The sequence below is a fragment of the Athene cunicularia genome (assembly GCF_003259725.1).
Source record: "Athene cunicularia isolate RWA chromosome Z unlocalized genomic scaffold, athCun1 chrZ_part1, whole genome shotgun sequence".
Classification (NCBI taxonomy): domain Eukaryota; kingdom Metazoa; phylum Chordata; class Aves; order Strigiformes; family Strigidae; genus Athene; species Athene cunicularia.
In genome coordinates this window covers 33,349,223-33,373,368 of record NW_020799142.1, presented here as the reverse complement: position 1 = coordinate 33,373,368, position 24,146 = coordinate 33,349,223, and the positions used below count along the sequence as shown (strand labels likewise).

Below are 24,146 nucleotides of genomic sequence, written 5' to 3'. Positions count from 1 at the left end.
CTGTTGATATGTAAAATGAGGGCATGTGTCTCTATTGTTGTTTGCATCCCAGTGCCATGCACAGGTCTTCAGGTAGGATCCTTGCTTTCCTACGGGGTTGCGCAAAGCCTCAGCAGAGCCAAAGCTTGCCCTAAAGAGATATCAGACAAGGGGCAGCAGGCAGATGTTACTAGCTGGAGGAGAATGAAAAAATAATGACCCTGAATTGGCCACAGGAGATGCTGAGGTCCCACCACACACAAAGTAGCATATAGTAGATGGAAATTTTGCATGTGCATCTGTATGGTTGCAAAAGACGCACATTGTTCAGTTGTGTTATTGAGAAACAGTACATGATCATTAGGAGTGAGCTAGAATGGGAACACCTGGAGGGTCAGAGTTAAGGGTGATTATGCAGCCCAGCCCTGGCGTTTCTTCACTTTGGAGAGCTACACGGCATAATTTCATCATAGATTTATATACAGCTAATTGGCACGTAGTTTGATATGCAAATAAAACCATCATAAATATCAGAGAAAGATTTAGAGCTGTGCTTTCCACTGTCATGCTACAATCTTTGCTTTTCTGGTCAGTCTAATCTACTCGATTACTCCTTTCATCATCTTGTGTTTTGAAGATGCGGTATCTCTTTCAAAGAACATCTGCAAGACATGTATTAATTAGTTAATTTTTCTACATGAAATGAAAAAAAAACCAAGGGTGGGGAACCTAGAGCCCTGAAGATCAGATGCAGTGCACGGCCAAATGATTATTTTGGGGTAATGCAGAGATGTGTCATGTGTGGCCTGCACTCGGTCTATAAAGGCCTCTCTAGCTCTTGGCAGTAAACAGGTTTTCTACCAGAGATATTCAGTTTATGCTAAAGATAGAAGTGAATTTTCTTAATGTGGGTAATAGAGCATGTGTAGTAGACATCATTGAGATGTCACTTGCAGACCGAGCTTTCTACATCAAAGATGCTACATGCAGTGGTGCTGAAGGATGCTTTTAACACAGAAGATTAATCTTAGGTGGTTGAAGAATGGGAGAAGGTGTGGATAGAGTAAATATTTTTATGTTCAAGGACAAATTGAAAGTGTAAACTTGTTTGCTGGTGACATCAAAGGTCACAGCTAGCATGGGGTGCCTGGATGCTTCCTACCTGGTTTTACCCTGGGAACCAAATTTATTGGGACTTTTGTGGTGTGATCTTGGGTGAATGTCTTACTGTCACTGTCATTTTTGAATCAGATATGTTTCATGCAACATCAAGGAATATGTTTTATGTGAGGGGACTGTGACCTGGTGTGTCATCAATATGCACAGCAGTTTTCTTCCAGTTCAGCTGGAGAGGAGCTTGGTGTGCAGTTTTGGGGCCAAATCCAGGCCTGGCAGTAGTACAGTGCAGAGGAGTGAATGGAATCAGGGTGATGCACGTGTAGATGAAGGGCAGGAATTTGCAAAGGGTGTCAGCAGTGGTGGAGCATGTCTCTCCAGCAGGGACCTTTGGAAATCCTGCTAAGGCAAGGTCCTCTCTGCCCAGTCCCTCCTTGACACCTCCAGCTCTTGAGGGATGAGGTGTCCCCAAGCTCAGGGGGCAGTCACCAGCCCAGGTGCCCCATTTCAGACCTCACATGGGAGAGCTGCCCCTCGACACTAGACAACAAGGGTCTTCCTGTTGGTAATCAATACATGGCAGTGTGCTTTCAGGGGAAGGAGTTTGGGATTTCTTCAGGTCGCACCAAAGCTATGTTTGATTCCATCATCTGTCTTTACCATTTCTACCTTTTTTTTCATGGGTTTTTTGTTTGTTTACAGGCTTACGGTCCTCCTGATAATGTGTTGGATTTGGGCTACTAACCTTTCCCTACAGGAGCAATCCTACTTGTGTTTTCCTTTGGGAATAAGGATAAGAGAATATCCCTTATCCCTTCTTCTTTTCCCCCTTTTTTGGTTTCTTCTCTTTTCTGTCCTCCTCCCTGGCACCTTTTTTCCCCATCCATTCCCCTGCAGAGCTGAACCCCACTGAAGCACAAGCTCTGCCAAGGGCAGAGGAGCCTGAAGGCTGTAAACCCATCTCTGAGTGCCATGTCTTTTCCCAGAGAGGTCTCTGGGTGGAGGAGGAGGCCTGGAAGTTGATAGCTGTTGTGAACCCTCAAACGAAACACTTTTTCTTTGTTGGTGGGTGCTTCATGTACTGTGTCCAGCTCTGAAATCCTCAGCACAGGAAAGACATGGACCTGTTGGAGTGGGTCCAGAGGAGGCCACAAAGATGCTCAGAGGGATGGAGCCCCTTCCCTGTGAGGACAGGCTGAGAGAGTTGGGGGTTCAGCCCAGAGAAGAGAAGGCTCCGGGGAGACCTTAAAGCGGCCTCCCAGGGCTGAAAGGGGGCTTAGAAGAAAGATGGGGACAGACATTTTAGCAGGGCCTGCAGTGATAGGACAAAGGGGAATAGTTTTAACCTAAAAGAGGGGAGGTTCGGACTAGATAGAAGAAAGAAATTGTTTACGATGAGTGTGGTGAGGCCCTGGCAGAGGTTTCCCAGAGAGGTGGTGGATGCCCCATCCCTGGAAACATTCCAGGCCAGGTTGGACGGGGCTCTGAGCAACCTGACCTAGTGAAGATGTCCCTGCCCATGGCAGGGGTTGGACTAGATGGCCTTTAGAGGTCCCTTCCAACCCAAATCGTTCTGTGATTCTGTGGTTTGTGTAATTATGCAGTGGACTGCTGGTAGGTACTAAAAGTTTTTTTTTTAAATGCATCATTTTTTCTGCCACCTGCCCAGCCAAATAATCACAAAACTGGCTTTAGGAGAAAGGGAAAGGGTGCTCATCTGGGGATCTGGTAGAGCACTGTATATCACTGAGATTCACAGAAAAGTCATGAAACTGGCGATGCTAGGCTAAGGATTTTTGTTGGGACTCATTTTTTTTTTCCTTGCTCAATAAAATACAACCTGCCAAAGCAGCAGTGGTGAGCTCCCATCTATCTGTTCTCATACTTCCTGCCGCTTCTGCTTGAATTATTCATGATTGGTAAGTGATCTGCAAACAGCTCCTGTGATCTCCCTGTGATCTGTGTGTATGTGAGACTCACCCCTGCTTAGGTCAGGGCATTTTGTTGTTTCCTTCCTCGCGGCAGAGAGTCTGTGGGAATCTTCAGATTGCTCGCTGCCTCTTTCAGATTAACCAAGCCATATATTTATTATTTACGTGGTATGATTTGTTCAACTGTTCCAGTGTTGTGGTCTGGGCTCAGAGGGCAGCTGAGCACCATGCAGCCACTCTCTCCCTTCTTCCCCCCAGTGCTGGGGAGGAGAAAATAAAGCAAAAGGCTCAGGAATTGAGATAAAGACAGGGAGAGATGACTCAGCCATTATGGTCATGGGCAAAAGGCATACTCATCAGGGGAAGAAAAAAGAATATGAATGTAATTCAAACACTAAAGACAAGACCATTTAACAGGCAGAGTGGGACAGTGAGAATTACCACATCTTAAAAACCACCTCTTTTCACCCCTCCCTTCTTCCTGGACTCAGCTTTGCTCCTGATATCTCCATCTCCTTCTCTGCAGTGAGGCAGGGGCAGTGGATGGGGGGTGCAGTCAGTCCACTGCTTCTTCCACCTCGAGGAGCAGGGGCTCCTCACACTCTTCACCTGCTCCAGCATGGTCCCCCTCTCACGGGAGACAGTCCTCCATGAACTTTCTCTAACATGAGTCCCTCCCACGGGCTGCTGAGCTTTCTGAGATGCTCTGGCGTGGGTCCTCCCAGCACTGAACTACGACAGTAGGGGCTGTTCTTCCCACAGAGTCCTGGCCTTTGTTAACTGCAGCTGCCTGCCCTGGTGTGGGGTCCTCCACGGGATGCAGGTTGGCATCAGCTCCAGCAGTGACTCCCATGGGTGCAGGGGGTGGCCCTGCCTCTCACCACGGGATACAGGAGGGCTCCCTGCTCGGACACACCTCCCCCTCCTTCCTCCCACTGACTTTAGTGTTTGCAGAGGTGTCCCTCACCTAACCTCCTCACAACTCCAACTCTTCCTCCCAGATTCCCCTTCCTAAATATGTTATGACAGAGGTGCAGCCACCATCACTAATTGGCTCGACCTTGGCCAGAGATGGGTCAGACTTGGTGCCGGGGGAACTTTCAAGAAGCTTCTCACAGGGGCCACAGCTCCTCCTCCGCTACCAAAAACCCAGCACACAAACCCAGCACACCCAGGCATGCAATATTATCACCAAGGAGACTCCCTGCAAACATCTGTAGCTATTGCCTGCAAAACTCATTGTATAAATTATACTAAGGAGCTACAGAGACACTTCTAGGGCAAAAGCCCGTAGAAGTGAAGGCAGCACTGCCAGCTTCTCACCCAGCATAGGATGCATATGCTCACCTGCATGTGTGTCTTGATAGAGCTTGACTGTGCTGGTTTATATATATATATATATATATACACATATACATGTATATGGTTTATGGATTTTCTTGTTTTCCACAAGCTCAGTCTTGTGTTTATTTTAATTTTTTGTAAGGTGTTCTGATTTGGTCATGGAAAGAGAGCCCTCTCTAAAACTAATGAGGAGGGCAGTTTAGAGTCAGGCAATTGGCAGGTGTCCCGTTTACTTTGCATTTCGTATAATTAGTAAAACAGGCTGTGTGCCCACCTCTCCCAGCACACCCACCCCAGGGATATCTCGGATTTGCCCCTCCAGTATTATCTACTTCATCCCAGTGTGCTGCGATAAACCAGTCTGCATTTTGGGATGCGGACTGGAATGCTTCGGGAACCCATTGCCAAGCAGAGCTGGAGCTGATGCTCTGAGCAAGGCAAGGCTCAGCAGAGAGACAGGGAACCCCAGGTCCCCTTCCCCAGCTGAGGGGGTAGCTTTGGGTGAACAACATCTCCATTTAGGGTACCTGTTTTTATACATTATCCCTAAGGAGGACCTGTGCCTTGCCTAAGATATCCCTCACCTGTGACATAACTGGAGTACAGTAGTGAGTTTGTTAAAAAAGTCCTGCCTTTCTGCATTCTGGAAAGAAGATTTTCTATTAAACCTTAGGGAAATTACTGGCCTTGTTAACTAGCATGGAAGTAATGAACCACAGCAGGGTTACTCGAGAGATTTGGGCCCTGGCTTTGTAAGACTGCATTGTTTCTTTAAATGAGAGAAATAATTTAAGCAAAGAAATGAACAAAGAATTTCTGGAAATTAAAGTACAGTACAAATGGGATGAGTTGCTCATCTTCTGTTTAATAGGAGCAGTGCAGTGAACAATTGCATGGTCGACCTCAGAAATCTATCCATGGTAACTAGTCACAGGAGAGAAAAATAGACAGCCTGCCACCGACTTGGTATTAAAGTTATATTTTCCATTTTTTCCATGGTTGTGGGCCAGTCAGGGACTTTCCATGAGCAATCAGGATAGTAGAAATCCCCTTCTGCTTGTAGCAGCCACTGCCACTGAGCAATGAAAGGTCTGATTCTGGTTTTGCACTGGTTTTGGTCCCAGTTTCCAGTGGGATCTGGGTGGGGCAGACCCTTCCTGCCAAACGCATCCCTCTGGACCAGAGCTATGGGTGGGTGATGCCCCCTTGTCCCTTCCACCCTGTGGCTGAGGCTTACTTGTGGTGGGGTCTGGTGGAGAAACCTCTACAAGGTGCTGGATGGGTCTGGGGTCTGTGCAAGGCCTGCGTGATCCGTGCAGCTCTGGGCAAGTCCTGCAAGAGTCTGGAGGAAGGACAGAAAGACGCTGCCAGGCTGGAGTTCATCCAAAAATAAATAAACCAGAAATACTGGGCCTTCAGGCTTGATCGTCTGTTCCTCAAAAGACATTTTTGGAAGGGATCACTGTGCTTTTGTTCTTCCATTAGGCAACTGAAGAGAGAGCATTGTTTTCCTCCCCTCATCCGTTCCCCTTATAGGGGAAGAAGAAGGAGGACTTGGCCACCCTGAGCTGAGCATCTCGGGGGACCTCCCAAAACAAAGGGCCGTATGGAGAAAAGTGCCGTCATCCTGTCCCCGTCATCCTCTTCCCTCCCTTCACCCTGCTCTTGGCACGGCTGTGCCCACCCAGAGTTGGCATGCCACACGTCACCACCAGCCAGCGGGGAGCATGGAGGGCTGTTCCTGGGCTCCCTCCCTGAAAACCTGGCAAAATTCTCTTATCTCCAGGATTATCACTTCCTGTAGACTGGGCAAGGCAACCCTAGAGTTTGTCTTCTTCCAGGGAGGTGTGATAGCTCCAGGATGGTGGTTGGCAGTGTTCATGTCCCCGTGTGATGGCTGGGATAAAGCACTAGTGCTGAGGAATATAATTTTGTTATTCCTGGATGTGGACTGGAGCTCTATGGACACATCCATCCCGGTGTAGTTTCTCTCCTGTGTGCTGCAGGCATCCATCCCTGGTCTGCTGAGAATACCTGTGGGTTGGAGAGTATCTCCCCAGCCATGCTCTCTGCACCACCCTTGTGTTAGCTCTCCATACAAGAATACGGGGATGGCACGTGGAGCTGGGATTTATTTTTTTAATTATAGGTTGTATAGATTTTTTTTTACAAAAGACCGGACTAAAACTGACCTATCTTGTTTTGCCCAGGCTACAAGGCTGACCTTGCTGAGAGCCCCTGAGATACTGAACTCTATGGGAGTGGAGACCACGCGACTGCACGCAGGACCTTTCAGGATCAGGCCCTAGGTAATTATTCTCATTCTCTGCCTGGTTAATGAGTGAAATTTGATTTTCTGAGCTATGCAGACCATCTGAAATGACATTCCTAGCTGTCCATACCATGAATCCATGGATTTTTCACCCCCTGAAGGTTGCAGCTCTGTAGATCAGTGTCTTGACACTACTAATAATAAACCATTTTCCCTTCAAAACTAGAACAATACATCTTTGTTTCCAGAGGGGGAATCACAGACTGGTTTGGGTTGGAAGGGACCTCTAAAGGCCATCTAGTCCAACCCCTGCCATGGGCAGGGACATCTTCACTAGATCAGGTTGCTCAGAGCCCCGTCCAACCTGGCCTGGAATGTTTCCAGGGATGGGGCATCCACCACTTCTCTGGGAAACCTGAATTGCTGGATCACTGTTCTGGAAATAGTCACCACCAATTCTGCTTGGGAAGTTCTCCTGAAGTTAACTTGCAGAAAGCTGTAAAAAGAAATAAACAAACAAACAAAAAGCTTTCACTCCCATCAGAAGCAATCAAAGGCTTAAAATACCAATAATTGTTGGCAAGGATGCTTGTTCAGGTCAGACTTTTAAGAAGGGCTCAAAACCTACAGCTGCAGGACCCTGCTTTTTAAAATAAATCTAGAAACTATTTTCTGGAGAAAAATAAATTGTGCAAATCTTATTTATCCAGGTTCACAGCAGCTACATTCTCTTCTCCAAACCTGGCCTCACTGTGCCTTTGAGAAACTAAATCTTTGCTCCAAGGTGTATAGATGGAAATCAAAAAGGCTAGGACCAAGCAGTGCCCTGCTCTGCACCCTCATAGAGCAGCAGCGACAGCCCAGTCCCTTGCCCGGGTGTGGGCACTGACAGGATTTGTCCCAAGGTTTGTTCTTCCAGTCCAGCAAGGTCAGCTCAAACTCAGAGCATGAGCCTGAGAAGCAAGAATCTCAGGGTTGAGTTTTAAGAGGAGTAAAAAGGAAGCCAGCAGGATGCTCTGGATGTTACTCTGAAACACTAAGGATGAAGGATTTCCTGTAGGATTCACATCCTGAGCGAGATGATATTCCCTATGGAATTCTCTATACTGATAAGAGTATCGGTCAACAGAGGGTTATAACTGTTAACCCCGTCTGTCGTATTTTTTTTCCCCCAGTAAATTGGTTCATAAAAACCAGCTTCCCGCCGATTTCGGCAGAGGTTAAATCCCAGCTCTCAAGATCGGGGTGGTGTGAGGGCAGGCTGAGTCTCTGGCTGCTCTCCCATCTGTGCAGGAACAGAGGGCTATTCTCCATCCCTTGCAGCTCTGTACCGTGACATTTTGAGGACCCAGGCCTGAGGACTTTGACTGGGTTGTTTCCTGTTTGGACAATCTCCATTTCAAATACTCTATACACAGCATTGTGCAAGGAATTAAAAAAAAAAAAAACAAACAAAAAACCCCCAAAAAAACAACAAACCAACCCATATCCTTCTCTCTTGAATATTACGGTGGGTGGTGAGGAGGTGGTGAGGAGCTAAGCTCACATTTCCAGTGGGGAGGGAGAAGACACGCATGGTGAAATAGGCTCAGAAAGTGAAAGAGAGGAAATGAAGAATGAAAAAGAAGAAATATGTTCACCATCAGGGCTGCGGTGTGATATTTTTCCCCGTCCACTCTGTATTTGTGGGGATGGTGTGCTTTCTTGGTGCCAAAGCTCATATGCTCCGTGTTTAAACCACTGCTGTCAAAGCTTGGAGAGTAACTATAACAAAAATGTCACAGGTCAGATGGATGTTTTCCAACTGACCGGAGTGCAGTGTAGATCCCAGGGAAGGAAATAACCCACCAAACATCCACCAGCCCTGTGGCTGCATTCCCCACCCTGGTGCTGGCTGCTGGTGGCAGGGGCTCCTAGGACCGGCAACGCAGTGGCATCCCAAAATGTTCTGCAAGCAGCACCCTCTCCCCAGTAAATTATTTTGTGCAAATTTAAGAGTATCAGAGCTAGATTTGATCTAGATTAGTGATTAGGAGGATCAAGAGGTTGCTTCAGGTGAGCATGGTAGGAGAGAAAATATCTACCTGTTGAGGAGCCTGGGCTGGAGGCTCATCCTAAGCCCCTGCAACACATCTTCAGCCGATAGCTGAACTTTGCTGCCATAAATTCAGAGAATTTGGACAGGCAACGCTCCCAGGGAGCGTCAAGGCAAGCACTCCTCTGCCACCACTTTGCACTGTCCCTCACAAAGTCCCCCAGAGGTTTCAGCATGGCCGGTTGCTCTTTGATGTGTTGTAACCTGAAAATAAGGATAGATAAAGGCAAAGTGTTCTGGGAGCGATGCCAAGCCAAAGGCACTGAATTATTAAGAGATCCATATCTGGATAACGGATTCATACTCCTTAACAACTTTTAAGAGAAAATATGGTGTTTGCAGGATCAGATTGGGATTGTCCTAAGAAACAGAGCTCTCCGTTTTAAATTGTATTGCTTTTATTATTATTATTTTAATAATAATAATATTTCCCCAGTGAAGCCATATATGAGAATATTATTTGCGTAGGAACTGGAAATGAACCTGAAATGATCAGCGTATTTTTTAAAGGCACTTTACGAGTCACTCGGCATTGGAAAAGGTACAACTATCCGTCAAAGCAAGGCTTGGGGATAAAATAATTAGAAATCACACAACCATAGCAAAGGAAGATTAGTGCTAAAATTAGAAGCCATAAAGTTGTTTTTAGATTAGGCTGGAATCCAGGCAGGCTGTTTTATTGTACCATGTTACTTTTAAAAATGCAAGGTGAGAGGAGTGAATTGCCTGCATTTGGTTGTGTTGCAATGGAAATTCTATTGCTAATGTTAGGTGGGAAGATCTATGAGATGATTTCAAGGAAATCCTTAGGGAATGGAAGTACAATCTGCTGTGAAAGATGACAGGCTGCTAAAGGAGCTGAGTTCAGTGCTGGGCTTTTCTTTCCACTCCCCATGGACATCCTGTAAGGTTGGTTTGCTCCTTGTTCTGTTTCAGGGTTGTCGTGGCCAAATGCCCCTATTGCACCCAGAAACTGTGTTGGTGACATGAGTGTGAGTCGGAGCTGCTGTGGTCCCAGGACCTGAGCTGGCTCTTTGGGGACAGACAGCCGTGTTAGCTGAACACAGCCCGTGCAGCTTCATCACCTCGCGTATCTGCTGGAGCTCCTCATGTCTGAGCAGGAATGAAGCCTCTATCAGAGGAGTGCCACAAAAAAGGTCAGAGGACAGGCTGAGAGAGTTGGGGTTGTTCAGCCTGGAGAAGAGAAGGCTCTGGGGGAGACCTTATTGCAGCATAACTGCAGCCTTATTGCAGCCTTTCCATACTTAAAGGGGGCTTAGAAGAAAGGGGGACAGATGTATTAGCAGGGCCTGGAGCAATAGCACAAGGGGTAATGGTTTTAAACTGAAAAGAGGGGAGATTCAGACTAGATAGAAGGAAGAAATTGTTTGTGATGAGTGTGGTGAGGCCCTGGCAGAGGTTGCCCAGAGAGGTGGTGGATGCCCCATCCCTGGAAAGATTCCAGGCCAGGTTGGACGGGGCTCTGAGCAACCTGACCTAGTGAAGATGTCCCTGCCCATGGCAGGGGGTTGGACTAGATGGCCTTTAGAGGTCCCTTCCCGCCCAAACCAGTCTGTGATTCTATGATATGTCATGGAGGCTGTATTGTATCTGGGAAGTGTATAATGGAGTGGGACCTAGCTTTACCCTCAGCTGGCATTGGCTCATAGAGGTGCACGTCTAAACCCTTCAGGCTGGGAGAGAAGGAGCTGAGGAGGTATCTAAGTGGGGTATATAAGCCCTGTGTGGTGTGGAGGAGGGTAGGGAAGAGTTATTTGTTGTGTCTCACAGCTAGAGAAAAAAGTGAAATGATTGGGTAGAGGCCTTAAACAGGAGGATGTGCTTTTACATAAAACATGTAATTAAACTGTGGACCTCCTTGCCACAGGATGTTGCGGATGCCAAAACTATAAATGGCTTCAAAAACCCATTAGAGAAATTTGTGCATAAAAAGTCCACCAAGGGCTGTTAGTGCAGGGCTGCAGGTACAGCCATTGGATTGGGAGAAATATCTCAGCTGCTTGCCAGCCATCAGGAGCATGTACCTGGAGAAATATTCTGTATGTGCCTCCTTTCGTACACCTTGGTCACTCTCAGAGCTGGTATCTTGGGCTGCAGGACCTCGGGCAACTGCTCTGGGGTTGAACCCGATTTATGCTGGTGGAGGACAAGGAAAGCCATGTCTGCTGCCCCTCTGTCCTGGCATGGCAAATGGACACCCATACCTTAGACTGGACATCACTGAAACAGGTGGGGTGGGTATTGTGGGGCGTGATACTCCCTGATATATCAGCAAGTTCAGTATCAGTAGTATCAGCAGAAGTATCAGCAGTATTTCGCCGCCAGTTGTCTGACTCTAGCATGCCTGGCCAAGGCAGGAGCACGGGTCTAGATGGGTTAAGATTCTCCAGTGAAAATGTCCTACCACCAAATTCCTCCTAAGTGCAAGTGAGCATCCCAAAAATTTATGGGGTAGGGAGGAACCGGCATGCTCCAGGTATAAATGCCTTCGGAGGAAAAGTGTCTCGATACTAAGTAGTTTTCTGATATAGTCGGACAGGCATGATATGATGTGAGCCAGCAATTGGAGGACAAGGTCAGGCACATCCTTTTCAGCATGTGGGCGGCCAACTAAAGGTCCCTGTCACCCAGAGAAAGGTGAATTCTTCAGGGCTTGTGCTTTGAAACGAGGAGTGAGGGCTTTCTGGGAGAGAAACCTGAACTTGTGGGATGTGCTGCCTAAATACGGACAAAACTGGGCAAAGCCCTTCACCTGGTCCCCCCAGGGATACCAAATGAAAGGATCTATGTGTTCCCCCCTGGCTGGGAAGCATCAACTCCCCTGCGATCACCTGCAGCATCTTGTTGGCACGTGCATTTCCTGATGCCTGCAACAGGAGAGTGGAGTCGAGCAGACTGCCTGCTCCCCCAGAAACGCTCCCCACCGTGCCTCCAGCTTGGTGAAAGCAGGACAACTCCTCATCGACTCTTTGTAGCCCAAGAACAGAGCCTTGGAAAAGTCCGGCAGCGGGAACTTTACTAATTCCAACTAATGACTCCGAAATACTGACTGAGGGGAACAATTGGGCATCATCAAAAGGTGCAGACAAAAGAAATGCACTGTATTGTAATAGCAAACGGAGCTGAATTTGGTCTGATGGAACACCTTTCATATTCAGAGCATTTCAAAGCACTTTGCAGAGTAATGAGCTGCATGCTGACGACGGGGCTGGTGGAGCAGTCTTTATGTACCCAACAATAGCTGGCACAGCCAGTGGAGGAGGATCTGCTTGTGGAGGGACAGGGGATGGTGGATGGGATGTTGGGGTTATCCTGCGCTTTCCTGTTTTTTCAGTGCTGTTAGATGTCTAGCTAGCGTTTGGATGCACATGAGACGTGATCAGGCAAGACCTATTGGCCTTTCAATACTTAAAGGGGGCTTAGAAGAAAGATGGCAACGAACTTTTTAATAGGGCCTGTAGGCATAGGACAAGGAGGAATGATTTTAAACTAAAGGAGGGGAGATTCAGACTAGATAGAAGGGATAAATTGTTTATGATGAGTGTGGTGAGGCCCTGGCAGAGGTTGCCCAGAGAGGTGGTGGATGCCCCATCCCTGGAAACATTCCAGGCCAGGTTGGACAGGGCTCTGAGCAACCAGACCTAGTGAAGATGTCCCTGCCCATGGCAGGGGTTGGACTAGATGGCCTTTAGAGGTCCCTTCCAACCCAAACTGATAATTCTATGAAGACCTGGCTGTGATTTCTCTGTTGTCCTGATGCTTCTGTTTCTGTAGCTGAGATGTGCCTGCTGCGTGTCTGTCTAGCAGCAGCCCATCAGCGCTCTGGGCTGGGCATGATGGGGAAATGGGGGGTAAATGGGAGTTGGTTTGGAGGGACAGCATGGCTTGAGGCACCCAGGACAGTCTGTGAGGTGGGAGTATTCTTTTCTTCTTGAAACTATGCAGAAGTCCCTAGGTTCACCTATGGAGCTGCTCCTCTTGGCAGTGCTTAGAGTGACAGTGAGCTTGGCCTGAAGGACTCGGGAAGCCTGTCCATCCTCTAGCCTCCAAAAGCGACTGAGCTACTTCATCCACCCAGGATTGCCACAATATCGGCGTCTGGTCCTGCCTCTGGATTTACCTGGTCCTCTGGACCTGCAGGTCCTTCACATGTAGGTCTGCACTCTTGATGATATCAGTTTCGCTGCCCTTCTTTTATCTTTGGGGAAACAGAGATTGAGAAACACGTTGTGACTCACATGAGAATCCCTCGACACAGCTGGGAATAGACCTTGGCCTCACAGGTCACGGCCTGGTCCTCTAATCTTGCGGTCTCCGTGACAGTTTCATGAAGGCCCACATACGACTTCAGCTCTTTAATTTTAGCTAAGCCAGAATAGCACTGGTGCAGCTGCATGAGCAGATCTCTTAGTCCTCAAACATTTCTGTGGCAGGGGTGTTTCTTGCCCCTTGCACGGAGAGGAAAAGGTTAATTGCATTTTTATTCCCCTTTTTTTTTTTCTTTTTTTTTTTGGAATAAGAGGAAATAAATGTACCTACCCCACCCTAAGGGGACTGCACAAATCTGTCAGTCCTTGGCGGGTGGGGGCAGGCAGCTGTGCTGCGTTAAGGAAGTAGCCGTTGGGAGGAGAGGGGTTGGGGGCATGGGTGGGGGGCCTTGGCTGCCTGCCCACCCGCCCGGAGCTGCAGGCGGGGAGGGAGATGCTGTGCCGGGCTATATTTGGAGAGCTCAGGCTCTAACACTGTCTGCAGAGTCATGGGCACTTGTGATGAGTTAATCTTACCTGGGCGTGGGATAAAAGATCTGCAGCGAAGCCTGGTTTGGGGTTAGAAAATGAGCTCAGGGGTGTGGAAGGAGATCTCGAGCTTTCTCCTGTGTGACCAAGACAATGCATTTTCATCAGCCTCCTGGCTTCGCTGGAGGGCCGCGCTGGGCTGGCGCTGGGTTTGTTGCATGTCCCCCCATCCCAGCAGAGGAAGGAGGATGGGAAGCAGACCGAGATGTGTTGGAAGCCTGGAGTCTCCTCACTCCTCCATCTGTGTTTCCGTGCCGCCTGCTCTCCAACTGGGTTCGGGCTGATGTCATGGCAAGACTTCCTCTTGCAGGCAGCAGTCTCGCATGCTGTCATCCCGCAGCGGGCGTTTGATGGTGTGCAGACGGCTTTGCTGTTTCCCTTCCCGTCTGCCTCGCACTGAGGCTGGCCGGCACTGCTTTCCAAGCAGGGGTGTCTCAAAGGGCTGGTGGAGTGGCAGCGGAGGCAGACGCAGGTTCTCCATGATGATCCAACCTTGTATTTTGGTACCATTTCTGAATTACTGCTCCAAAGGAATGTATAAAGACTCAACATTTTAAGTTTCCTTGGGAGATGGTTACAATAAAAATAAGGTCTCGTGTGGTGGAGCCATAAGGCCAAAGCAAAGTAGAATCCTAGTGTCTTAGAATCATTGACACTGGAAAAGACCATTAAGATCCTTGAGTTCAACCATTAACCCAGCACTGCCAAGTCCACCACTAAACCACATCCCCAAGTGCCACATCTACACGTCTTTTAAACACCTCCAGGGACGGTGACTCCACCCCTGCCCTGGGCAGCCTGTTCCAACGCTTGACAACCCTTTTGGTGAAGAAATTTTTCCTAACATCAAATCTAAACCTCCCCTGGTGCAACTTGAGGCCGTTTCCTCTTGTCCTATCACTCGTTACCTAGGAAAAGAGACCGAGACCCACCTTGCTATGACCTTCTTTCAGGCAGTTGCAGAGAAGATAAGTAGCAGGGCCTTGAAACAACTCAAAGCAACTTTAAAGCTTCTTGTCTTGTTGAGTTTCAAGGTATCTAAATTCAAAGCTGTAGTGCATCTGTCACAGGGGGTGACTGGTTGCTCAAAGCCTATCCAAATCTTTCTTGTTTTGCCTTTATACCATCAGTCCCTGGTGCGAGTAACTCATACTCATCTTTTGAGCACAGTAGTAGGCAAGTGAACTCTGGAGGCTCAGGGGGGACCGTGCTCGGAGGAAGACTGGGGCTGAACACGGAGGTGGTATTTCTCCTGATGGTGTGTTTGAGGTGAATTTATATCCTCACACTCTCAGCCAGATGGATGCTTTGCCTGTGGTTCTCATTTCAGCTGAATGGTGCGGTAGGGACATGAGGGAAGACTTTAGGAAGGAAAGAAGTGGATTTATAACCCCAAGCCAGCACCGCTTGGTCTAGGAGAACACCAGTGGAACCTTGCTGGTATTTGGCAGTGGAGGGGCAGACCTGCTGAGCCTGGGCATCCCTGTGGGGGCTGTGGGAATGTGCAGTCCCTGCCAGTGAGGTGGACAGGACTCACTGCCCGCTCCGGCACAGCTCTGGGGCCAGAGGCTCATCTGGATTTTGCCGAATAGTTTTCCTTGCCTCCTGTCTGGGATCTGCCATGTGTTTGAGCTTTTAATATCACTTCATTCTCCCTCCCTACAACCCACGCCCCTGTCCCAGATGTATTTGTTTAAGTGGCTTTAATTAACTTACATTTTCCTGTGCGTGACAGCTCCTTGAGGTTTTGGTAGCTGTTTTTTGTCCTTCCACAGTTGTCACTGACATGTAGCACTTTCCCTGCAGACTGGCCTTCAAGCCTACTGTGTTTTTTCTCTGCTCTGCGGAATTATTTTAACACACTGGAAGGAAATGGTTTCCATGTGAGCCTTGTTACACACACTCAATTGATTCTTAGGTGTGATTTTCCTGATCCCTGACGGTATCTATGAGGATTTTGAGTGAGGAAGCTGAAGGGGTGTAGGATGATGGTTTAGGTCAGATAGATTTATCTTCTCAAGTGACAAGACTGATAACTCTGGAGTGGCATGGCTACAGGTGTTATCATTTGGGTGTCTCCTCAAGAGTGAAGGTTAATGTCTTGCCACTGCTGATCCATCACAGTGTTATCTGCAGGATTTATAGATCTTCTTGTGCCTTTCCAGCAACAGCGGGTTCACTTTTCCAGAGCTAAGAGCTAATGTACCTTCTCCCTGGTTGCAGCAGCTGTAGGGGTCACATCATCAAACCTCTGCTCTCCTGGGTTCGTCCCCATTTAAACCCAATGCTAGGAATAATCTCTGCCTGTTACTGTGTAATTTTGCGCTTCCCCAGTGGAGGGAGGTGGGATGGATGTGGGCCCGATGTCTTGAGTCCTCTCCCAGGGGAAGGCATCAGTCAGACGAAGGCACGACAAGCCCTGATCCTGCCTTCCCAAGAATCACCCTAAGAAATGTGAGCAGGAGAATGGCAGAGAGCAAGGAGAGACTCGGATCTTAAAGTAAAAAAAAAAAAAAAAAAAAGCAATAAATCCAACAAATTAAAATAAAAAGGCAACTATAACGAGTGACAATTGTACAGTATCAGATAACACCGCATCCTGAATTCCAGTGGGATAGGAAATATGAAGCAAAAATCACTCAGGTGCTTCTAGATAGCGATAAGGAAAGCAATTCCCATTTTACTGGTAGAAATAAAATAAGAGGTCCTGATAAACCCTCCATGACTAGACTGGATTAGGGCTCTAGCTGTGAAAATTCATTACGGGCATGCAGAATAATGCATATCTCACTGAGCTAAACTGACTACAAACACCATTTATCTAGAGAAGAGCCGATTCACTCAGAATAAATAGATTTCTTTCAAAGGGAAGGGGGGGCATCCGTCAGAAATCTGTATCCCTGCCTTGTCATTTATTATGCAAATAAGTCTCAGACCTTTCTAAACTGTGAAGGATGAGTTTGCGTTGGAAGAGTGATCTTAAGCTGTCGCAGCAACTCCAGGGCAAGGCTGGGGTCCCTTGCACACAGTGCCGGGAGCTGCTGATTTCAGGAGGGCTATTGGTGGCGAGCAGTGCCAGTCCTCATCAACGAGGGTAATGCAATTTGGTCGGACGTTTTCAGAGTTCCCATGAACAAACCCATTGCTTCACATTATTCTGTGTTATTTATGATATTTTATTTTATTTTATTTGCCCATTCTCTGTAGGAATGACTTTGTATCTGGGTCATATGCAGAAGGGAGCCTGTGGCATAATTTGCTCTGTCCTTGTCTTTAGCCCTGTCCCTTTTGGTGTCAGCGCTGGTTAAAGCTTCGTCGCTCCGCTGGGTAGGACTTGGTGGAACAGGGTGTGTTTGAGCTTCAGCCCATGGTTGATGCTGAGTTGGTTGTAGGTGGCTGCAGAAGCACTCAGCATGGTGTGCAGGGACCAAAGCATAATCTAGCACCTTTTGTTCTAGCAATTAAGGTTCTCAGGATGCTAATTTTAGAAATAGAATTGAGCTGGTAGGAGCCACAAATAGTGGATGAAATCTTGATGTTCCCTTTGGTGGAGAGTGTGTTGAGCCAAAGTTACTTTAATGAAAAAAAAACAAAACCCCAACAAACCAGAAAAAATAAACAGAAGGTTTTATCTGACAAGGATGTATTAGGTTTTGGTCCTGTATTTTGGAAAGGCTCCTGATGAATCTTGTGGCCCCAGTTCAGTACGTGTGAACAAAGCTCCGGAGGTGGAAGCCTGACCCCACAAACCCACCAAGCTCCGAGGCAGACTCTGAACACAGTTTGAGACAAGTGAGTCTCCTCTCTAAGGTGATATGAAAGTCATGGAGATGCCCATAGAGTGGAGGGATCCAGGTGGGACATTATCTGTGTCTGTAAGCAGGTTTAGGACACAGAGAACCTGGGTTATAGAAAAGCGCATTCAAAGGACTTCCCTAAATGCTTGATCCCAGAGTTCTCCGATACCTTCTCCATCACAGCCTGTAGAGATGTTTGCACGAATTGCTGACTCTGGTGATTTTAGGAGGCCACGTCAGTAGATGGCTTCTGGTGGGGGGAGAGGGACAGGTCCTTTGATGAGCAGGAGGCACTGACCACCCGACATCTGCTGCGGCCAAGAGGGTAGGCAGTGCGTGTTGATGTTGGCCATGGCATGAATCTCTCTCACTTCTTCAGGGGCATTTTACACTTGCGTTTTGCCCTCAGCATTTCTGCAGCGCTGGGCTGGCCTGGTTCTTGCAGTGCTCTGGAGTGATTCTGCTAATGGGATCTGACCTGATGGCTTTGCATGTTTTAAGTAAATTAAACACAGCTGCTAGGAAAATCCAGTAACCTTAACAGCACCATGGCTCTGTTGTCTGCATTGTAATTACAGTGGCAACCGCCTGGAAGTTCTACTTTCTGGTTTATTTTTAAATAACTTCTGAGCTACCCTTTGATCAACTGCTTCATCCCCGAGTCCTGCCTGTCCTTTTCCTTCTTCTGGGTTTTAACCCTTGCTGCTTCTTCAAGCATCCATCTCACTGCAGTTTAAGTCGTTCACAAATGCAAGTGGCTGATTGCAAAAAGGACACGCCTTCCTGAATATATCCTGCAGCTTGGAGCTGAGGGTGAATCTGGGGCGAATTTTAAGCCAGAGTTTATGGGGGGGGGGTGTGTGTACTGCAGGCATTCAGAGAGTGGTGGTTTAAGGCCGCTGGGAAGTGTGTCTTGAAATATGCAGCTTTCTCTTTTGCTTCAGCTGAAATCCTTTGTACCCCTTCAGAAAGATGGGCTTTCTGTCACAGCAACAATGCTTTAATCAGAAGCGAAAGGAGTTAGTTTTGTGTAGGAAGCAAAACGAGGAGCCTAATTAATTTTCCAGTGGAACTCATGCCTGCAAGAGGGAGTGATCAACTCTCAGCACAGGCGTAGCTGCATACTTCAATAAAAACTCATGCCACCTTCACTGCAGGATCTGCATGGCCTTAAATTTCTGGAAGAAACCCAGGCTCAGGGAAGTGACTTGGGGTTTTGCATGAGAGCCTGAAAAAGGGCTCAAAAACCAGCCGAATTTTAATCAGGTCCCAATGCAAGGAGGGAGGTTGGCTCAGCATCACTGGGTACTGGTCCCAAGTTGAGGGCAGTGTGTTCGGTTCACCAGAGCTACAGCTCCCCAGCTGCACTGAAGGTCACATTGTATTTGGTTGTAGAATCACAGAATGAATCGTGTTGGCGGGGACCTCTAAAGGCCATCTAGTCCAACCCCTGCCATGGGCAGGGACATCTTCACTAGGTCAGGTTGCTCAGAGCCCCGTCCAACCTGGCCTGGAATGTTTCCAGGGATGGGGCATCCACCACCTCTCTGGGCAACCTCTGCCAGGGCCTCACCACGCTCACCATAAATCATGGTTCTAGCTACCCTTCATCCTGCTGGTACATGGGATGACTTGTCTCCTGGAGATCTGAGGGTTTTTCCAACAGAACTTGTTGCCAGCTTGTTTTCCAACCTGACTTCTTTTCTTTTTGACCGAGCTGGCCAGGACACACAGGTCTCTGCTGTGATGCTCTGGTCTGCCCTCCCATCTGCTGTCTGCAGCACGTCGTATATCCACATCGAAGAGAGACGCGGGTGCCTGTGCGCTTGATCTGGGTGAAAGCACTGAGTGTGATTGGGGTTGTAAAGTTTATGAGATTCTGTGTTTTATGGTAAATTTTAAATTGACTTTGCAATCAGGGGACATTAGAGTTTGTAAAGGAAAGTCGGTGTGATGTGTTGCAGAACACAAGGTGGTAATTTCCCCTCTTATATTGATGCTATCAACAGTAAAGAATGAAGCAGCTGCTTCTCAGAGGATTGGTTTTTTAATGCATTCCATTTATGTAATTTATAGACTATTATTTATTATGTGGGGATTTTCCCCCTTTACTGGTTTTCCCTCTCCCTCCATTACTAGAAGAATGCAGTGACATCTTATCTACCACTTTTCATCTGTAAATTTCAAAGCCCTTTTCAACCATGCCGACATCATTGTTTCCATTTTCACACAGGAAGGGGAAAACTGAGGGCTGGAGATGGGAAAGGATGTCAGCCCAAAGGCGCAGCCAGGCCGCTCCTCCTCCTGAGCACAATCCACACACTATTTCTCCCCGGGTTGGGAGGGATGAACTGTCTTGGGGCATTTTTGGCTGGAAGACGTAGTCCCTGGCAAGTCCTGATCCACCAAGGAGAGATGTCCACCATGGTACCCCAACATCTACCGTGGGTGCTGCCAGCATCCACCCATGTGGCCACTATCAAGATCCTATGAGTGAAAGCTGCTTTTATCCATACACAAAAAAAGTTGCTGCTACAAACACTACTAATCATCACAAACAGTCTCCTAGGCAATGAAACATCCACATGTGGCAGTGCATGGTGGAAGAGCCTTTTCAAAGTATGTTTGCCAGGTGGGATTTTCTGCAGGAACATGGGTGACTTGGTTCCCTTGACTACAGTGGACTTCAGGACACTGCCCTGTTCAAGGCAACACAGGATTTCACAGAGGCTCTGGGCTCTGAAGTTGCTCTGTTAATTGACAGAAATGGGGTTTTCAGCTGAGCAGAGTATTTTCTGGCAAGGTGGGATTCATCTGTCCACATTCAGATACCTGGATGGTACCCACCTCTTCCTTAGTTGCCTGGGTTGCCTTCACCATCAACTGAGTGAAGTAATAAGCACAATTTCAGTGGTGCGGTTTCTCTTCTCCTAAGGTAGATATCTGTCTGAGATCAGCTGGATCTTGCTGAAGCTTCTCTTCTTTGCTGAGAGACTCTAGCTAAGTAGCCCAGTCTAGCTAACTGGCATTTTTCTGCACGTACATGAGGGCTCTGTGACCCCGCGTGTCTCCTTCCCACCACACATTCCAGTACCTCTACATAAAACTGAATGACTAGAAGGAGAATTATCCCCAAGTCAGAGTAGCATGATTTTTGCACACCCAGTGCCATGTGCTCTGGTGTTCCACCATGGCTGGGCTCTGTGGTTGCACTGCCAACCATCTTCTTCTTTACCTCCATGCAACCCCAGAAGGGATGGGGCCACCCCAGTCTGCCCACTTGACCAGTGAGCATTGGTAAATGTTGCTGTAGCTTTATTTTTTAGATGGCGAAGGGGCCAGACTGTCATTTCATCACCATCAGGACACATCAGGTACTTGGGCTGGGATAAGAAGACAGCACTTCATAGTTTTCTCCTGATCTTCACCGAAGACGCCCTCATTTCTGTCTGACATGGCAGTGCTTGCCTGCAGCTCCGTATTTCGCCTGATATTTGCCATTATTAGGACTGATAGAAAGGGGTTCTGGCACCTTCCTGATTCACTAATGTGTCTGGAGAGGTCAAAGACTCTTGAGAGCATATGAAGGAAAAGGGAAGAGTCCTCTGGGAGGAGCCTGGGATAAACCAGGCGTGAGGGGCCATGTGAGATGAGCTCTTTCCCTGCCTTAGGCTCGTTCGTTAAAGCTGAATCACAGCAAAGGTGATTTATTATGTTTGGTTTTCAGACATGCCAAGAAGGTGAAAAAAACTGATTGCAAAAATCCTGGGCATTTTAAAGTAATATTTGATGGGGATTTATTGAAGATGCTATAATACAGCTTGTAGCAGCATCTGCTTTCCAGATTAACAGAGGGCTTGCAAACGGCACTTTGGAAACAACCTCCAAGATATTTGAAAACTAGAAGAGCAAATTCCATTTGGTGAATGATTCATGACATGGGTTTGCATATCAGTTGTTCCTTCTCCTTTCTTTGTCAAATTTATTCTCTTCAGTGATATTATGCAGGAGGCACACAAACACTGGAACCGTCCTGGAAGTGTTTATGTGCCAGGACTGTGCCACTCATCACAGCAGGGGCCTGAGAGTGCAGAGCTGGAGGACATCCTCTTCTGATGCAAATGGGTTTTATTTTGGAGCTATCTAAACTTGGACCAGGAGCTAGAGGTGGGCTGCAGTGGAAGATAAAAATATTAAATCAGTGCCTGATCTTCTGTTATAGTCAGCGGGTGTTTGGTCAGTGGAGTCTGGAGGGTGTTCCACATCCCAAAATAGATACTGATGTTTGAGTAACTAAATGTCTCTTCAGATGCCCCAAATTGTGCTGCATCCCCATGGACTGCAGTAAGAGCTGGGACAGCCACCACGTGTGTAGGACATGACTCAGCTGCTAGGCATAAATGTTTAGTTTTACCCTGAGACATATTTCTTAGTCTCCAGCTGTCAATCAAGAGGCATGCAAGTCTAGGGTCTTATCTGGCAAAGCCACACACAGCTCCTGGATAGCTTAGGGAGTCTAACACGGCAACGGAAACCTGTATTTAGGCAACTAAATCCAGAATTTGCATGTGGGCACCCCAACTGAGATGCCTTAATCTAGGGCTGAATCCTGCCCAGCATGTCTGGGACTGGTACAGATTTATTTGGCTGCCCCTTGTGGCATGGACCCAGGGGAGCAGGGACCCAGGGGAGGACCATGGTCCGTGCTGCTGGCTGTCAGACCAGGGCAACCCTATGTTTTAGGTGAGTTAAATTTCTTCTGCTGGCTAGTCAGGGCTAGAGCATGAATGGGCTCTTTGGAGTCCATTGGGAGTATGTGGGTACTTGTCCTGTTGAGGGTAGGGTTGTCCCCACTGTAGGCACCTCGGAGAAGGGCTATTTCTTTATGTGGGGTCGACCTCAAGAGCAGGACAGGCATGCCCCATCAGCAGGCTGCTTGGGAACTGTCCTTCCCAGCTCACCCCAGCCCGGGGATGGAGAGATCACTGTGCTGCAGAGAGGCAGAAGCTCCCCTTCTAGAGACACGTGGTGGGAGGAACAGACCCACAAGTGAGCTGATGTGGCATGCTGGCGATGTATTCAAGGACGGTAATTAGAAACCTTAACGTCATTTCCAGGAGGGTGTGTCTGATTCCTCTAGAAACCACCCCAAGCTAAAAGGGACCTTGTGGCTGAGGGGGGAAGCCACAGGCAAGCCTGATGGCTTTATAGCTTTTCAACCCACCTGCGCTTTGGGGATGGGAGAACGAAGCCTGGGCTGCCCTCAGGAATGCCCATCCTATTTTGCAAAATGCTACAAGGGGACCAGGGCATCCTCCCCAGCTCCCTGTTAGCTGGCTCAGAGGGTTGTTCACAGGGCTTCAGTTGTTCACTGTTCTTCAGACATCTCTTCCTGGCAATGGGTTACTGAAACTGTGATTCGGGTGCAGCCTTTACTTAGGCCAGGAACACCCATTTATAGCCTCATCCCATGAGGATTCTCTCGAACCTCAGCGATTTTATTTTTTTTTTTAGGTGCTGCATTGCAAACTGTTGTGTCCCTGAGTTCCCCTTGCCATGGGGAGAAGCTGCAATGCAGGACTCTGCCTGTAGAGAGAAGACAGCTTTAAGTAGAAGTTAGAGCTGAAGCCCAGTATTCCTCCAGGGAAAGGCAGTGCCAGCCCCTGCCCTGATGCTGGGAGGAGGTTGTGCATTGACCTCAGCAGAGCTGATGAGCTCAGGAATGAAGCCAGGGCACTGCAGGATTTTTGCAGCCTTCCCTGGGAATTTTGCCCAAAATAAAGATGACGGTGCTCACCCACGTGAGCTTGTGGACAGTGGCCTGCATTAAGCTCTTTGCCCCCTTGCTGATCACTTTTGGCCGTTGAGCAGCAAACGAGCCATTAGTCCTTGGTGGTGGCAGCTACTCTTCAGCTAATGATCTGAGCTGGGGCCAGGTCTAAGGAAGGAGGTCACGCTTAAGTGCACAAGGTCAGAGCAGCTGGATGCTCTCGAAAGCAGACAGACTCATTAGCTGCCGAGAAGTCCCCTTCTTGGGGCTGATCATGGCCCTGGAGCTTGGCCAGCCTGCACGACTGCAGTCACTGGGCTGGTCTGCAGCCACCGTGTGCTCGACCAGTCACCTGTGTTCCACGCACTGCTTACTGCCTAAACGTCCTTGTACAGATGGCCGTAGAAGTATGAAAATGAAAAATACAGGCCATCACAGAGGTTACCTTTTGTGGTTTTTCTTTGAGCCTTGAGTGTGCACGCACAGCAATCACCTTACCAGTTTAATAAAATGGGTAGAGTGGTCAGAGCCTTTTGGTTCCTTGTCCCGGGACACTCAGCCAGATGTCAACCGGACTTTAAAAATGTTGTTGGCTCTTTCCCATGAGAAAGAATCCCCAAAAGGCTGACACAAGATCGGTGCTTCCGTCTAAATGCAGGGAGAGGGTGGGAAAGTGTTCCCAGTTGCTTGCCTGTATGACGGGTAGTGGGAACTAGTGCTGGTAGACTCTGCTCCAGTAAAACCATGCCAAGGGCTGCCTGGAGAAGGAAAGGAGGAGATGCTCGGGTGAGTGACTCAGTCAGGAACTGCTTGGAGATCCTGGGAAGAGGAGACAGCATCTCCATCTCCAGCTGACACATGATAACAAGTGTCTCCTTGCCTTGATTTCATCTTTCTCATGTAAAATTTACTGAATGGGAATGCACTGCGATGGCTCTGCCCGTGTCAGACGTGGCAAATTCAGAGACTGCACACAATAAACAGCCATGTCCTTGCTTTGAGTGACTCCCAGTTGACTACACACC

The 24,146-nt window shown here is 48.1% G+C and overlaps 1 protein-coding gene across 4 annotated transcripts in view; it reads left to right on the top strand.

Moving 5' to 3' along the window:
• The window catches only part of ZBTB7C (zinc finger and BTB domain containing 7C), a 106,169-nt gene that overhangs the window by 8,577 nt on the left and 73,446 nt on the right, over positions 1 to 24,146 (top strand). For 3 of the 4 annotated variants that reach the window (XM_026865993.1, XM_026865991.1, XM_026865992.1), the window contains one exon: positions 6,581 to 6,679. The gene's annotated coding sequence lies outside the window, so the exon portion shown is untranslated. Of the gene's footprint in view, positions 1 to 6,580; positions 6,680 to 24,146 lie in introns of those variants that run through there. The other variant, XM_026865994.1, reaches the window with a different exon arrangement.